At 40.6% G+C, this 18698-nt stretch overlaps 1 protein-coding gene across 1 annotated transcript in view; it reads right to left on the bottom strand.

Annotated features, from left to right (window-relative positions):
* Positions 1-18166, bottom strand: part of LOC149200555 (DNA polymerase zeta catalytic subunit-like) — a 97643-nt gene extending 79477 nt beyond the window's left edge. Inside the window, exon 1 of the mRNA XM_089400977.1 lies at positions 18103-18166. The gene's annotated coding sequence lies outside the window, so the exon portion shown is untranslated. The remainder of the gene's footprint in view (positions 1-18102) is intronic.
* Positions 18167-18698: the final 532 nt, after the last annotated feature.

Raw genomic sequence — 18698 nt, 5'->3', positions numbered from 1 at the left:
TACCCTACACTTTTCGCTGAAGACAATATACCATTTCCCAAGTCTGTGCAATTTTATGACCCTAACCATATGGGATGAAGTGTACAAGTGTTATCCTAATTCCACTTGGATGGATGGTCATGATCGGTCCTCTTAGTGCACATATTCACTATCTTTGGGTCTACAGTGCTTGCACTGACTACCCCATAATGGGTGGTAAGTCCATGCCTTGATGGCCATTCTTAGGTCCCATGTAAGCATTGAAGGTAGTGGGGGTGGATCTATTGCACACGTGGCTTATAGGAACACTTATTAATATTGACCCTGTAAAGATGATCACACTCTGTAAGGGTGAAAACACCCATTTCGCCATTACCTTAGCACACCTACCTTTTATTCCCCACATGAACCATTTATATTATGTGTGTACACCTCTTCAGCCAAAACCTCTCCAACTTGAGAGGAAAACCCAAACGAAATCTTCTTCTTATAGAATCTTCAAGTGACGAATTCCAAGATCAAGACCCTTGACCAAGATTCCTCCAAGACCAAGTCACCCTTATCCTTAAGTCAAAGAAGCTTCTTCCTTGACTTCAACTTCGACCTCATCAAGACACTTACTGTAACTTCGTCCTTCCTTACTGCAATTCGTCTCACCTGCAACTTCTACAACTTTTCGACCCTAGCTTCAGAAACCCTAGGTCCTAGCTTCAGAAAGCCTAGGTCACATGAGAGAGGAGATAATGGAGAGATCTATCCTTCTTTGCCTTCGTTATGCCTTCCTTTTTTTTCTAGTGAACTTGGCCTTCAAACAAGACCTTGTTGACACCAATATTTGATACTTGGACGTCACTATAATTCGGCCTTTCTGCAGCAGACTTGAAACCCTAGATTTCTTGGCACGTGTGGAGAGAAGTCAACCCAAAACAGATCCCAAAACTTTGCTCTTCCTTTTTTCCTTCATCCTCCTTTATCTTGCATCCTTTTCCCTTCACTTGAGTTTGAGTGGAGTGTGTCCTTAAGAGCAGCTGAGTGCCTTCTTATATAGGTTTCTTGTCCATGACTTGAGGCCGACTTATCATTGACCCTAGGTCGACTTGATCTTGGTGAAGGCTAATTGCTTCATTGGAGGCCGACTTGTTGGAGGTGTTTGGACTTGGTCTTGGAGGATCATTAGACTCTTTATAATGACTCAAAATACATATGTAACATGCCCAAATGGGTCTTTAATACATGACATTAACTCAATAGACTTTATGACTTGATGACCAAACCTAATAGCTCACAATGGGAGCTTCATCCATAAAATAAAATTCCTTGATCATGAAACCCATCATTCAAGCATAACAAAATAATTTTTATTTTTCTTTCTTTTCATCAATTACATAAAATCATGATTACACATATCATTATGAAGACCAAACCTAGTTACATATTTCAACATGGCCATATTTCTCATTCTCCAAGGCAAAAAAGAGGCTTATTGCACTCTCCATGGTATGTCAGTCAACTCCAAGTCAAAGCATCCAAAACAACCTCCTTAAAAACTTTATCCACTTTGGAGGGGCTATTTGGGGCAATCATGTGGTTAAATGTGTCAACGTGGTATCTTTTGCAAGTGAAATAAGGGTCAAAGAAAGTCAACAAAGCATCTATGAAACATTCTCAAGCCAAGAAGCAAGGAAAGATGTACTAACACATCAAATGAAGCAAAGCCAAACGAAATCCAAGTAAATTCAAATAGCCATCAATTTTAATATTGCAATGTTAAGCCTCCTCCATGGAATGTTGAGCAAGATAAGGGCAACATTGGACCTATCTTGACCTTGGAAGACTTCTAAGTATCAATCCAAGCCATTCTCAAGCAAAATGTTGGCCAGTAAAACAAATCATTACCTCCTTCAAGCAGGTCAACTTCCTTCTATGTAGACGTCATCCCTCCTTTGAGGGTCTTAAACAATGTAATGATTAATTTTAATGTAATGACCTGGCCTCCAAGTATGGTGTGGATGACAAGTCAAGACTTCTTGAAGATTCTTAACATAAACTAAGGAGCTAATTGAGAATTGTTAGAAGCCTCATCGATAAATATGAGAGCTCCCTCTCCTCCCAAATGGTTAAATTATTGACATCATTATGCCATTATATAATATTTTCATGAAGCTTTAGTGTCAACTTTGATGTCTCTTTTTCAGGCTATTCTTCATAATTCTAAAGACAATATTGTGCTAATTCAAGACTACTACAAGATTATCAAGATGATCCATTTGAAGGGCAACTTTATCACTTTGAGGAAGACGTTTAAGGTAAATCTCCCATTTCTCCTTTGTTGGTATGAAGTAAGCATTGAATCCTTGTTAGGCCATACCCTAGAGGTTCCTCAACAAGGGTTCTAATTTTATTTCACTCCATAATTGATCTTGTGGTTGAAGACTTTCCCCTTGGAGAGATCCCTTCTAGTAGGGCATCGCTTCATAAATTGTCTTCATTAGACAAAAGGATAACATAACTTGTAGAGTTCTAGCCTCTTGCCCTTATCCACAAGCATTGAATAACCAACTTAGGAGGGGTAATTCTCCTCACCACATTAAACCATAGGGGAGATAAGGCATTAGCTATAATCCAGAAACCAACACAATTTTTAACAAAATTCAAGTTTCTGTCTTTATATTTATTTATATTATCAAAGATCCATAAACATCGAAAACACAAACATAGAATAAAAATGCCAAAAATATTCATCTTCTAAGGCTGACATCTTGGGCTTTCCGCCATTTTTGCATCATCTAATGGCCCAAGTACATATCGGCCCTCTTGTGTACGATTTAAATTGCTCTAACATTTGCTGTTGAGGATGTTTAAACTTTAAAAGTCTTCTCAGATCTGGAATTAATTTACAGCCATATTCTTCAAGGATTTGTGCAACCCTAAGCAGAGGGTTTGAAGGAAAAAGGTGAATTCTAATCCTTGTAACCCTAGCTTCACTTCTAATTTGTTTTAAGTGCTTTTATATTATTTAGAAGTGATTTCAACATCCCAAATTGCTATAAAGTGCTTATATTTCATTGGAGATAATTCAGGCTTGACCTCTGGGGATTTGTAATCTTATTTATGCAAAATATACTTCAGATTTCTGTAATATCAACTTTAATTGCATAAATCTGTTGTTGGGCTGTTATTTCACTTATATTTCATTGCCCAAGCTTAAGCACCTGTGGATACTTGATCCTAGTGTGTTTCCACACTCCTATGTTGCTTGAAAAGTACCCCAAACATGTGTTTTCCATGTTTTTATCATTTTATAGGAGTGTGGGACAACAGCAAGCTATCCATATTCGAGTCATATAATCAAAAAAAAATTAAAGGAGGAACATCCCACTCGGTATAGGCACCTCTACCTCACTCTTGAACATCAAAGGTAACATTTTGGCGAGTTATTTCATTGATTTTAAAGTAATGGCTTGTACTTTTTGCATTATTTATTCATATATTAGATATAACACTTTCATCTAACCTTCATCATACTTAGGGTTTCTAGGCAATAGTCTACTAACTTGTTGGTGAAGAGATTAGACATTGTCATACTCTGTGTGGCTTCGTAGCAGTTGGCCTAAAGTGAGAGCAAATAAGGTTGAGATGACAATGGACATATCTCTTGTGTGCTTACTACCTAGCACCTAGATCAGACCTTGCCTAGGTTGCTAAATCGAGGGGTAACAGCATGTACCAACCAATACATTGTGATCGGTGGTTGTAACAATGTGTACCAACCAATACATTGTGATCGACAAACCCAAAATCCTTGGCTTATGTCTACATCATCATGGACAGGAACATAGCCCCATTAACTATGTCACAGGGTTCGGCGAACTTAAACCTTCAGGTTTGAAATTCGTTCAGGTTCGGCGAACCTGTTCGAACCCGAACCCATTCGAACTCGAACCCGAAAGCAAACTTAAGCCGAATTTAATCGAATTCGAAATTTTTTTTGTTGAGGTTCGAATTAGGTTTGGCAGTTGGTTTTCAGCTATGTTACCGGATCCATTGACCTGTTGATCTTGGGGGAAGGATCCCCGGATCAGATCCGGAACCGGATTCGGATTCGACTGGATCCGCCCAAAATCTGTTTGATAAATGTTTCATGCGCTGATGGAAAGAAATGTGTCCCACTATAAAACGAATCCCGAGATTCATATGTGCATCTTGTCCTTTTTGGGTTTTTAAATACAAAAATTACAAGGTTTCCCTGCAGTTTCGTATTAGCTGAATTTCAATGCCTGTGCTCATTCACAGCTGGACAGCGAATCATGGATGCGTTTAATTCAAAATTCAAATTCAATAGTAATTTTTCAAAGTGTCGTCACATGGTGAGCAGTGTGTATAGGAAAGCCGAATTTCACCATCCCACACTTTCTTTTCCGCCGAGTTCACTAAAGACCCGAATGTCACCACCAAACGTGTAATTGTTGATACATTGGCTTTCTTTCCGGTTCGCTAATTTTTCCTTTCTTTTTTAATTTAAACGGTTATGTATATAGTTATTAAAGTGTGTCTATATAGTATATACTATATATCAATTAGATTATATAATCGTATGCATTATTTTTATATCTATATTATTTATTATATAATTATACTATATAATTTATATATTCAAATAAAAATAAAAATTTATATACGTTTAAATATTCAAAATATTAATTTACTTTATCGTTGATTTTCTGTCGGGTTCGATAATATAGTTATTAAAAAAGTGTATAAATATAAATATATTAATTTATATATCCAAATATAAATAAAAATTTATATACATTGAAATATTTAAAATATTAATTTACTTTATCCCTGATTTTCCCTGTCGAGTTCACTAAAGAATTTTTTAATTTAAAAGATTATGTATATAGTTATTAAAAAGTGTATAAATATAAATATGTTAATTTATTTTATGCTTTATTTTCTGTCGGGTTCACTAAAGAAATTATTAAATTAAATAATTTAAAAGATTATATATGTTATTATATATTTGTTTTACATCTCTATTATGTATATTATAAATTAAAATGTTTAGATACATACAACATATATTATACATATTTAAATTTTTTAATTTAAGTTGTATTTTTATACTAAAAAATGTTGATGGGCTAAAATCTTTTTTTCCTCAAAACATAAGGAATCAAGCTAACAACCAAAGACTTAAAGCATTTGATAAGAACATAATTTTGCCCCTTATGTAACTCCAATGGATTAGTTTATGTAGCTAGGTTTTGTCTACACATAAAGATGTAGTTACATGTCAAGGTCATTAAATTGTATAAGAGAGATTATGTTAGTAGCCATAAGTATTGTAACTATATATATAGCACTTGCCGTTTCCTTGCCGTATCCAGATCATGGATTTTCAAAAATATGACGGATCGGATCCGAATTCGAATCTGGAATCTGTATCCGAATCCTGGTAACTTAGGTTTTTGGCAATCTTCCCAACAAAAAAATCCTTTATAAACAACATTGCGTTAAGGATTTAGCATAGCTCACGAGTGTCCAGTGAGTTCTGAGTGAGTGAGTGAGATCTGCGTGACTGAGTTCGTGAGTTCTGAGTGAACTTCCTTTTTAAAATTTTGAAATTTGAAGATGTTCTACAATGAGTTCTTAATATAGTTGTATTGTAATGCGTATGTTTAAATTTTGATTATGTTTTAATTATGTGATTTTTTAAAAGATTACTAGTATTTGACATTCATTTAAATTTTGAAGACTGAAAATTATGTCATTTCTTTTTGCAAACTACTATTGTGTATGTTTACATTTAACTAGATGTTAGAATGATTACATTATTCATGTATGTTTACTAATAAGAATTTGTATTCATGTGTTTATGGATCGATTTTAAATTTTTTATTATTTTGTCATATATATATATATATATATATATTGAAAAATATGTATAGTCGAACCTAATGTCGAACCTCATTCGATCCTAATCGGAAAATTCGAATTCGAATCGAACTTGATCATTGTCGAACTCGAACCATGTGACATAGCCCATTAATACACCTTGTCATACAACACTCTCCACGTCATATGCCATCTAAGTGAATTGTGTGTTAGACAAACAAGACGGTAACCCCTCGTAACGTGAACCTCACCAAATTACTTGAGCTTAAGGTAGTGTACTTAGTAATAAAAGGGAAATGTCCCTCACTAAAATGATGCAAAGTTTACCTTTGCCTTTACATGTGCATGCCTTTATTGTGGTTAAAGGGGGTGGCTGCTTTAAAATCTTTTAACTTTGCCTCACTTATACATAATTTTAGGTTTACGCTTTTATATGGCTGCTTAGGAAATTAGCACATATATTTTTATGTGGGTTAAGCGGGTGGTTCATTTAAAATATTCTTGACACTACATTTGTACTAATGGTGGAGATGGCCGTCCAAAGTCGTAATAAAATGGAGCTAAGTAATAAATCCACCATCATAAAGTAAGATCACACCATGTGTAATGTTCCTATACAGGAATTTAAGTGATAAAACAATTAAACAAATAGTGCAACAATGGAAAATTAAAAACATTTAGCAAACACCCATGAAACACTGTAATACTAGAACTGCTAAGCCATATATTATGAAATATGAGAGCATGAGCATAATATATAAATGGAGTAGTGCACCTGGGCTTGTCTCAAGAACAAGCTGGACCAAACCCAGGTGGTAGAATAGCTGGAAATATGGATGTTCGGCTGCTGCTCTACTATGCTCTGCATTGTCTTGGTAAACTGCTGATTTGTTGACTTCGGCCTGTTGGAAAGTGCCCAAAAAGTGCCCAAAAAATTCTACCCTTTTAGCCTTAGACTCCTTGGACAAAACCCATCAAACCCCAGAAGGGAATTTCTCTGATTTTGACTTTGGATTTTCTGCCTCTTGGGAGCTGCTCTCCGACTACATCTACTGACTTTTGGCCTACTGGAAAGTGCCCAAAAATTGCCCAAAAAATTGTCCTTTTAGCCTTAGACTCCTTGCACAAAACCCAAAAAAACCCAGAAGGGAATTTGTCTGATTTTGACTTTGATTTTCGGCCTCTTGGGAGCTCCTCTCCAGCTACATCTGGTGACTTTCGGCCTACTAGAATGGGCCCAAAAACTGCCCAGAAAATTCTGCCCTTTCAACTTTAGACTCCTTGGACAAAACCCATAAGGTAATCTCTCTGATTTTGACTTTGGATTTTCAGCCTCTTGGGAGCTGCTCTCCGACTACATCTATTGACTTTCGACCTACTGGAAAGTGCCCAAAAACTGCCCAGAAAATTCTGCCCTTTTAGCCTTAGACTCCTTGGACAAAACCTAGAAAAACCCAGAAGGAGATTTCTTTGATTTTGACTTTGGATTTTCGGCCTCTTGGGAGGCTAAATCAACCTCTACGTATTTCTAGCTGCCCAAAAAACACGCAGTCCCTTCCTCTGCGTGGCTAGCTGAGCTGTGAATCGCCGCTGGAAACTCCTGCAATCTCTGTGGAATAGCCTCCCAAGGGCGGGCACGGATGGTCCCCCGAAGTAGAGGTTGAATCTTCCCTGCGGAAGACTCATGGCTAAACAGTCGGTAGACTCGCTAAGCAGCAGAGCGTACAAGAGTGAGTTTGTTTGTCAAATATTCAGAATGAGAACAAAATGTGAGTTGATCTCTCTTCATAACTCCTTGGGTCGTGTTAGCCTCATGTGGGCCCCTCCAACCACCCATTCGATTTTCCCTCCAAGCATATCGAATGGCTAATTCGAACTCCTATGTGTGTGGCCCCCACATTGCACTAACAGCGAAATAAAGTTGATTTGGCCCCTAAGTCCCTAAATCAAAAGTGTGGGGCCCTCTTCCTAAGTCAAAAATGTGCAAAATTGTGCAGCAACACCCTGTTACTAATGTGTTTGAGAAGGGACATGACAGTCCTCCCCTCCCAAATGTTGCTTGCCCTCAAGCAACCTCAAAGCTGGGTGCTCCAAAATATGCTCACCCTCTTAGGTGGCATCCTCATCTGTCAAGTTCTTCCAATGCACCAAACATCGCTTGTCCTCAAGCAATGCCTGAACAAACACCCTCTCTAACTGTGGACCCCCACTATCACTGCAAACTTCACCAGGGTCCTAAATGTGCCATTAGATCATCCCTGATTGTTGTACTATCCTATAGTGAAGGAGTTTCTCAATACCAGGATCCCAAGCCAACCTGATCAACGTGAAGCCCCCCTTGCTCCACTCATTATCCTGTCAGATATGGGCACTAGAACCCATGTGTCTATCACCAATAAGTAGAGCATCCTGACCAGTGTTACTTGGGAGCGGGAGCGAGAGCGGGGAGCGGGGAGCGGGAGCGGAAGCGGGAGCGGAAGCGGGAGCGGGAGCGACCATTTTCAGAAGCTCCCGGTTTGGGAGCGAATCCCGGAGCAATTTTTTAAAAATATATATATTTTTTATATTTTTTAATTTTTGATACATATATGTCAACAAAAACATGTAGAATGATGAAATAGACATAAAAAACATAAAAAAACATAAATTGATCATTGAACCATATCACATCAATCATCTAGAAATTATAATCGTCATCAACCTTAGTAAAATAATAAATTAAAATAACATTCAATTCAATAACATTTATCATCATTGATCACCAAAGTAACAAGTTGTACTTGTAAGCCAAGTTTAACCATTACAAGAAGTAATATCGAAGATATTTCTAAGTCCTAACTTCTAACTGTTAACATGATATGAAATGTTAAAAATTTATAAAATGAAACATGAATAATGAGATGAAATGAAACAACTTTAGTCTTTCACAAAGCATCATATTCATAATTCACAATCATTACCAATGAGTTATAATTGCCAAGGCCCAACTTCAAACTTCAAATTTTCATTGTCACAGTGATATAATGTTTACAAAAAATATCATAATGTCATAATGATATGAAAGAGTCAAGAGTCAAGAGTCAAGGACTCAAAACTCAACAGTTATGAAAACTAAAGTCTAATAGAAACTAAAAAAGACAAGTAAACTGTAAATCTACAAGTGGCCCTTGCCACGAGAGTCTCCAGGAGTATAAGTAGGTCTTGGCGGTCTTCTAGGAGTCTCCCGCCCAGACCGACGACCAGAACTAGAGCCTCCACGCAAGGGTGTCGATGGAGGTGGCGACAGCAATGGAACAAGACTCGGGCCCCGAGAACTGCTACTGGATGGTGGAGGTGGAGGTGGCATGGCTGCTGCAGCTGCTTCAGCTTCATCCCGTACAAGCTCATCTTCTAGTTCTTCCATATGTACAATGCCATCCTCCAAATTGTCGTCCTCAAGGTGATTGTCCCAAATTTTATATGTGGGATCTTCATTAGCCCGATCACAGTAATGGCTCAACAACCTCAAATTGTAGTGCACATAAACCAAGCTTTCTGCTCGGTTTTCGTTGAGCCTGTTTCTTTTCACATTATGTATATAACTGTAGGTGCTCCAACACCTCTCTGCAGAAGAAGAATTTACAACCTGTGCAAGAACTTTCAATGCCAATTTTCGCAAAAGTCCGTCGCCGCCATATGTTTCCCACCATGTGAGAGAATCAAATTTATCTTTGTCGTCCATTGCATGGAAGTTACCATACAAACCACTGCCAGTGAAGTATCTGCCTATTTCAAGGCGCACAGCTGCACATTCCTCCCTGTCAGGCACCAACTTTTCTAATGCATCCAGATATCCTTTAGTTACCTCTCGATCTAAATGGGGTTTGGTCCTAACACCACCCCCTGCTGCAGGTTTGCCCAACCAAGAATCTGAGTAGTATTTTGGCGTAAGGATATACGCCAAGCAATGTAGTGGAAGGTTAAGCCTTTTCCACCGTTCACACACACAATCGTGAATCAGATTGTACAAGTCGGGATCTCTGTTATTAACAATGTCTTTTATTTCCCCCAACATGGTATCCATTTGCTCATACACCTCGCCAATCATTGGTTTGTCTGTATCTGCAAACCGAATCATGTTATAAATTGGCTTGGTGAAATCCAATACCTGTCTCACAGTTGTCCAAAACTGCCCATCAAGAGCGGCCTCCTCCACCGTTTCAAAACCTGCAATGTCAACTACATTTGTAGCCCTTTCCTTTAACACCTGCCATTTGGACTTGATACCATGCTAGCTAAACCCTCTCTTACCTTCAAAAGGCGCCTGAAGGTGAGGTAATAGCTACCAAATCTAGTCCTCGCAATCTTCAGCAACTCCAATCTCGAGTGACTGCGGAAAAGGCCATGGGTATTGCTATGATTTGTAATAAATTTTATCATTTTTCTTCCTCTCTTGTACAAATCACCAATCCATTGGTATTGTTCATTTTTGTTTTTGACAATATCATGCAACAGAAGGTTCAATGTGTGAACCAAACATCCAGACCAAAATATGTTCGGGTATCTATCCTCAATAATTGCTCCCGCTGCCTTACAATTAGGAGCATTATCAGTGATGACTTGGATGACATAGTATGGGCCAATACGCTCAATTGTTTCAAGCAATGCTTCTGCAATGTTGATAGCGGTCTTGAACTTGTCTGAGTAATCATGTGCAGCTAGAAAAATGGGACCACTTCGGGACACAGCGAGAACACTTATCAATGGCTTGCCTTTTACATTTGTCCATCCATCAGATACAATGGACACCCCATTGTCAGTACAAGAACTTGTCATTTTATTCAAAGAATGTGATATTTTTGCCTTTTCATGATCAAGGCCAACTGTTCTTGCCTTGTCATACCCAGGGCTCTTGTATCCTTTAGGGGCATCATTTATGGCAGAAACCATTTCGTGCCAATAAGGTGAGCGTAGAACATTGAATGGTATCCCATTTGCATAGAGGAACCTGTAAATTTTTGAATCCACATCATTCCTACACCCCTCATCAAGGAAATCTGATATGGTTCTACGGCGTAAAGATGATGACCCTGAGCCTCCATGTCCATATCCACTGCCTTGGGAGGATGCTGAAGGAGTTCTTTGTGAGCTTTCAAAGAAACCCCTTGATCTTTTTGCTTTGTATTGGGCGTCCTCCTCTTCCTTTATGTATTTGGCTCTATCTGCTGTTGACACCGCGTCGCAAGTTCTGATTCCTATTTGTTTCTCTCCATCCCATGCCCTTTTCCCGCAAAGGTGTCTTCTCAAACGGGTGTATGAGCCTGTGAAATCAGTGTTGCAATGGGGGCAATGAAATTTAGTGGTTCCACCCCCTCTCCCTGTTTCAGGCCTTTGAACATATTTCCACAATGGAGTTTGGTCTTGTTTAGTTTTTTGACCCTCATGTTCACCCTCCTCCACATCCTCCTCACTGGGGTTTTCACCTATTTGACTTCCTCCGGCTTCTTCATCCACCTCTTCAGTTTCAGGCCCCCTCCGTTTCCTACTCTCCACCACCATAATAACCAGAAAAGGGACCAGGAAGAGGAAAATGCCAATAAAAATCCCCAGGTCCATCGTGTTTGATGTTTGTAGGGTTTGAGTCTTGAATCTGCAAATTAATTTAGTTTATTGGGATTAATTCATTTAATTTATTAATTTAATTTAAATTAATGATCTTTAAACTCAAACAGGTAAATTAAACTAACAAAACTAACCACCTAACCAGCTAAACTAACTAAATGATTAAGTTACTTACCTCTGCAAGCTTGCTCCTCGCTCCTTGGCACTTGCTCCTCGCTCCTCAGCTCTGGCTCCTTGCTCCTCAGCTCTTGCTCCTTGCTCCTTTGCTCTCAAACTCAAGCTCAATCTCATTGAAATGATTTTGTTTTGGCCCATTGGGCTTATAAACCCAAAAAAATTAGTTAAATTTTTTGTTTTTTTCGGGTCCGCGGAATTTTTTTCCGCCGAACCGCTCCCGGTTCACTAAAATTCGCTCCCGGAGCGTTTTTTAATGCCCGGGAGCGATCAGGGAGCGATCGCTCCCCGATCGCTCCCGGGCATTAAAAAGCGCTCCGGGAGCGCGGGAGCGATCGCTCCCTGAAGCGCTCCCTCACAGACCAGGGAGCGCAAATTTTTTTACGGGAGCGCGCTCCCGAGCCGCTCCCGCCCGGAGCGCGCTTCGGGAGCGGGTTCGAAGGGGGGGGGGGGGGGCGCTCCCCCGCATCACTGATCCTGACGATGTAAAACTCTGCCCAAATCCTCATGAAGTTGCTCTACTGAATAGTCCACCTCATGCACTACAAGAGTAAACACCTGAAGATGCAATCCAATCCTAGTGAAATTGATCACCCTAACACACTAGTGAAGGTCCCCACACCATCAATGAATCACTAAAACCAAATGGAAGATCTGCATGACCCTCCCCTGTAGAAACCAACTCACCTCTACGGGTAGTTGAACTGCTCAACCCTGTTATGCTAGAATCCCCTGCCCATCGCAGAAGGAACCTATCCTGCTGACATCGTGACACTCTGGTCATGAATGACTACCTAGCATGCTCGTACCAGAACCTCCTCTCCCATAACTCTAAGCCATAATCTATGCGATGATCGAGGCTAGGCCAATCTTGCCAAAGTGACTCAACAGTGCCAGCGCCTATCACTCCAAGGCTAGCCCAAATAGTGAGGACTTCAGTGATCGCCCATGTGTCCGTTTGTGAACGAATCAGTCTGCTTGTTATCCCAGCCATGCTCACCGAGGAGTGGAGTGTCCCACCAATCCATTGGATCCCTAGATCCCATAACCATATTGGAGGTCCACAAACCCCAATCCTCTATGTCTGTCACTGTGATATGCTACTAGTTGTTGGGACGCCATTGTGTCCTGTCTCTGCCTCTTGTAGGTATCCAATAGGTAGGCACTAAGCATCAAGAACCTGTGCCGTAAATATCCAGTTGTTCTATGCCTGCCAAATCACACAGCGAGATCTGTTATCCCAGCTCCTGATGATGTGCTCGGGTACTGCCAGAAGCCTAGGCATCATCCTGCCAACAAGGACTACTGTCCTCTGCACCTCATGCTCCCCTAACACCTCAAGCTGTCCAACTGAAAAAGAACCATGTAACTCCCTCTCGGTCACCTCCCCAAGTGTGAACCTAGGGGTGGAACATATGCTACCTCGACAATCAACCATGCCATCCCTAAGTTTGTAACCATCAACTCGTGCACCTACCAAGTGTCTCAACTGGAGAGTCTCCTCTCGGCCCATGACACATGGTGTCTCATCCAAGTGCCTAGGGTGAGTCCCCCATGCCCTGCTACCTGAATGGAGAGTGTCAAAGTGAAACAACCAAACTCTCTGCGATTGTAAGCAACACTGGAGGATGATGGGTGGGTATGTCCCAAAGAGTATGATCAAGAGTCTACCAGAATGCTCAAGAGTAATCCTACAGACGACCCTCTCTCCACCTCGGATCTGCTGATAACTCCCTCGAGGCCCTGCCTCCACTAAACATGGTGTCCCCAAATGCTCAACAATGTCCTCATCGATCCTAGGTGAGTTGCGTCCAATGGTGCACCTACTATCCCTGTCCATAAGTCTCCCTAGAGGCAAAGCTCCAAGATCTCGTTGTGCAGCACTATACACCCCTACATGCCACCGATCATCCCAGCACTCCTGAACATGCCATTGTACACCATGGCCTACCCTTGTACACCGCTGGATACCCTCGGCGACGGCTATGCCATCCTGTACTGGCCTAGGTACCACATGTGTCACTGTACCGGTCACTCCCCGCATGTACTCAATGCGATGTGAGGCACTCCCACTCCACAGCGCAATCCAACATACTATGGCACACCACCCTGCATCTTCATGCTCCTCTGTAGGCCCCTCCTCGCTCCATAGCCCCGTACACCACTAGATGCTATGGCCTAACGTTGGGTCTGTATGCATCAGACTGCATCCCTCTAGATAAAAATGGAAGCTATGTCATAACTCTATGTAGTCCAATGTACCACTGCCCAATGTCGTACCACCCTATAACATACAATATCTTGCATGGGCCAAAATATTGACCTCTCTGCTAGTACGCCCTCCATAATGTGGGCTACATCCCCCCATCTGCTCTGAAAGACCTGAGCGGCCCGACTCTCCACATGCTAACAGAAATGACACTACTGCACCTATCCTCAATAGCCCCTGCATCCCATATGCTAGTAAGGAAGCACTCTCTCCATACAATGCCCCATCTGATACCCTATCCATGCCACCTCATCCTACCAACTCCTGCCAAAGTAAGCTAGTCACCCTGTGACTCCACGCACCGTCAATATGCCAAGACAACTCATGAAATCTGTTTGCTCGCCTGTCAAACCATCCTGTCACTCATGCTGACTCGGTATCTGATGGAGATCTAAAAATGTGGGTGCGCTCAAGCGTCAAACCCATCCCGTAACTACTACCATCACCTACCAGCTCTATGATGTGATGGAAAATCCCACCTAGATCCCAAAAATAGTCCTGCCCTCGAGTCCTTCTGGTAATCCATGGCCTCTACTGAAATGTGGCCATGGATGTATCCAACAGCGTAACTTGCTCCATCAAGTACCAACTCAATAACTCTCGCCATCCAATCCCAAAGGAGAGATCGAATGTGTAATCCTCTATGGAAGGAACAAGCCCTCCAAGTTGATGTGGTATCATGCTCAGCTCAGTCCTGCTAACTTGTCCACCCCCTTGGGTACATCTAGACAATGCGGCCTCCCTCAATCCAACGCATAAGGGTGGGTTGATAATGCTATAGACCCTACCAGTGGACCTCTGAAGTGAACTGTGTTGAAAACCCAATGTGTGACCTCAATGTTGCCCCTCATCAATGGCTAAACCAACGGATGGCTGCACATCCTCCTCCGTCACAAGCTCGAGGTGAGCCTTCAACTGCTCCTCCATAGACAACCCAATATGCACGATATGCTCACTAGTCAATCGTAGGCCACTGTTGTCTGGCCACTCCGTCATAGATCTGGAGGCCTCTGTAACTATCGACTCCTCAACAACAGTGGAGTTGTCTTTTGGCACCTCACCAACCTGTGGTGCATTGTTATCACCTGAAAACTCAGTCAAAACCCCGAACACCTCATCAATGGGTGTATGCTCAACTATCACTTTGCCAACCATGGCCCCTTCAACTAGTCTTTCATCTTTTTTCTTAATACGTCTCATCATCCCTGCAAAATCCCATTGAATCTCCATTGGTTTGTGCATACCCCTTAGTTCACAGAATTCCCAAAAAGAGAGGGACTGCTAAATGCCATGACCCAATGATTGGTATGCCCTCCAGTTTTCCCCCAATAACTCCACATTAGTTGCAATCATGTCTAGATTCCCAACTAAGGAATGAATCAACTTCTTCCCCACATCAATCATCATTTGTTGTATCCTCACCACCTCATTCCAGGTGACCGCCATGTTGTTTGATTCTAATATTTCCCACAGGCTGAGCAAAGATTATGGCTCTGATACCACTGTAATGTTCATATACAGGAATTTAAGTGATAAACCAATTAAACAAACAGTGCAACAGTGGAAAATTAAAAACATTTAGCAAACACCCATGAAACACTATAATAATGGAACTGTTGAGCCATATATTATGGAATATGAGACCATGAGTATAATATATAAATGGATTAGTGCACCTAGTTTTATCTCAAGGACCAAACCCAAGAGGTAGAATACCTAGAAAGATGGATGTTCAGCTACTGCTCTATTATGCTCTACGATGTCCTAATAAAATGCTAACTTCGGCCTGTTGGAAAGTGCCCAAAAGTTTCCCTTAAAATTCTGCCCTTTTACCTTTAGACTCCTTGGACAAAACCCAGAAAAACCCAGAAGGGAATTTCTCTGATTTTGACTTTGAATTTTTGGCCTCTTGGGAGTTGCTCTCCGGCTACATCTACTGACTTTCAGCCTACTAGAAAGTGCCCAAAAATGCCCAGAAAATTCTCTCCTTTTAACCTTAGATTCCTTGCACAAAACCCAGAAAAACCTAGAAGGGAATTTCTTTGATTTTGACTTTGTATTTTCAGCCTCTTAGGAGCTCCTCTCTGGGTACATCTGTTGACCTTCGGCCTACTGGAAAGCGCCCAAAAAAATTTTCCCTTTCATCCTTAGACTCCTTGGACAAAACCCAGAAAAACCCAGAAGGGAATTTCTCTGATTTTCACTTTGGATTTTCGACCTCTTGGGAGCTGCTCTCTGACTACATCTGCTGACTTTCAGCCTACTGGAAAGTGCCCAGAAAATTCTGCCCTTTTAGAATTAGACATTTTGGACAAAACCCAGAAAAACCCAGAAGAAAATTTCTTTGATTTTGATTTTGGATTTTCAACCTCTTGGGTAGCTAAATCAACCTCTGCGGATTTCTAGCTGCCCAGAAAACACGCAGTCCCTTAAATCAACCTCTGCATATTTCTGGCTGCCCTGAAAACACGCAGTCCCTTCCTCTGCGTAGCTGGCTAAGCTGTGAATCGCCGCTGGAAACTCTTGCAATCTCTGTGGAACAGCGTCCCTAGGACGGGCACGGATGTTCCCCCAAAGTAGAGGTTGAATCTCCCCTGCAGAAAACTCGTGGCTAAATAGTGGGTAGACTAGCTAAGCAGCAGAGCGTACAAAAGTGAGTTTGTTTGTCAAATATTCAAAATGAGAACAAAATGAGAGCTGATCTCTCTTTATAACTCCTTGGGCCCCCTTAGCCTCATGTGGGCCCCTCCATCCACCCATTCAATTTTCCCTCCAAGCATATCGAATGGCTAGTTAGAACTCCTATGTGGGTGGCCCCCACATTCCACTAACAGCGAAATAAAATCGATTTGGCCCCTAAGTCCCTAAATCAGAAGTGTGGGGCTCTCTTCCTTAGTCAAAAAAGTGCAAAATTGTGCAGCAATACCATGTTACTAATGTGTTTGAGCAGGGACATGACACCATGCAACACATTGATCTTTATGTAAGTGTTTCATAAGTGAGAAAAATGATCCAACCATCAGTGACATACATAGTACCACAACCATCCAAGCATCAAGTGTAACTATCAAAGAGAGAACGAGGTATCAAGACAAGCCACCAATCCAACATGTAGCATCCCATGCACCATCATGAAGAAGTAAGAGAAAATTATACACAACCATCAACATGCCCAACCAAGATGCATCTCAAGCCCATCATCATACTTGCAAGTTACCCCTGAGAAACCTATAATGTGATGAGAATCACAACTTGCCACTCATGCCACCATGAGGGGTTACAGTTCCAAAATGAAATCAATGCAGTATGACATGCATGAAGAAATAAGAATTGAAAATCCAAAGCTGGAAAAGAATAAAGGGACACTTCAAGTTTGGTTTAGCGTTTGCCTTCTTCACCAAATTTGTGCAGGTGATAAGCTTACAATGGAACATACAAATAAAACAACAGCAAAAGAATGCAAAGTTATTCCACTTGCTATAACACAACTATTCCATCCTGAATAGTAGATATAAAAAGTGAATCAATTTACTAATCTTACCAATTATTTTGATGCCAAGACCCTCTCGTCCTTTGGTTGGGAGGAAAATACAAGAAGATGGGAGGGCATCTTATGTGAAGTATTCTTTAAACTAGATGTCAAAAGCGACCTAATTCTAACCTATCTCTAAACAATGTCAGTAACGTTTAAAGTTACTATAATAGACGATGTCAATCCACCCTTCATGTCTCTAATCATTTTTGACATTTCAGGTCATCATTCACACCTTGAAACAAAAAACAAAACAAAAAAAATCAGAAGATAGAAAATGAGTTAATTCAGATATTTAAACTCAATACACATCTAGTCTCATCTTATAGGTTTATAGCCGTGAGTGTCAAACATCAAATACAAGGTCTGATTCTGATAAAAACATTTAATAAAAGAACATGCCAACATTATATGTTTTCACAATGGTAACAAACTGATAAAATTTTGACAAACAAGGCTTCAAAAGGATTGGTATCATTTAGCTCAATCTAATTATGATCCAAAAGAATAACATTTACTATAGTTGCTCACTTCAAATATTTCACAATGGTTTATCTATTCTTGTTGTAGCCAGAGAGATATTCCACAAGCAATTCATAAAATAAGTACTAAAGTGCTAAAAATTTCATTTAGGTGTTGTTACACTTACCAAGAACTGAAGAAGATAAGGTATATGAGATTCATGAGGCTGAAAAACACGACTCAGTCTCCCACCACCCTGCAAAAAAGAGAATAATCAGTTCCATGAGTATTCTAGAAGAAACTGTCAAATGGGACAACTAATATAAGCAAATCATCAGCCTTTATTAACTAATAAGGTTAATAAAAAATTCTTGATAAAGTATTACAAAAATTCAGCCACAAAATTGGAATCAATAATGCCTTTAGTGAAGGAACAAAAATGGAAATAGTGTTTTGGGGAACATGACAAAAAGACACATAACCAGCTATAATGTCACATCCATGGCCATAAGTCTCCAAACCATTGGTAAAGTGGTTTATGTTGAAGTTTTTGTAGCATTGGGCAGACATTCTCCCATGGGATCATGCTGATTTGACAAGGGGAGAATGATACATTCACCCAAGGGGCCATACCGATTGGGTTATGGGTGAATTGCCCAGGGGTAGTCTTTCTCCCATAGGGCCATGCTGATTTGGCTAGCGGAAATTGACCCACAATGTTGACATTGTGCTCCGGGATGGAGTGATCTATTTTTAATAGAACAAGTTTGAATTGTTTATTGA

The sequence above is a fragment of the Pinus tabuliformis genome, chromosome 2_1 (genome assembly GCF_031772625.1).
Source record: "Pinus tabuliformis cultivar Carrire ecotype Pingquan chromosome 2_1, CPIR1, whole genome shotgun sequence".
Lineage (NCBI taxonomy): Eukaryota > Viridiplantae > Streptophyta > Pinopsida > Pinales > Pinaceae > Pinus > Pinus tabuliformis.
This window is presented reverse-complemented; position numbering and strand designations above follow the sequence as displayed.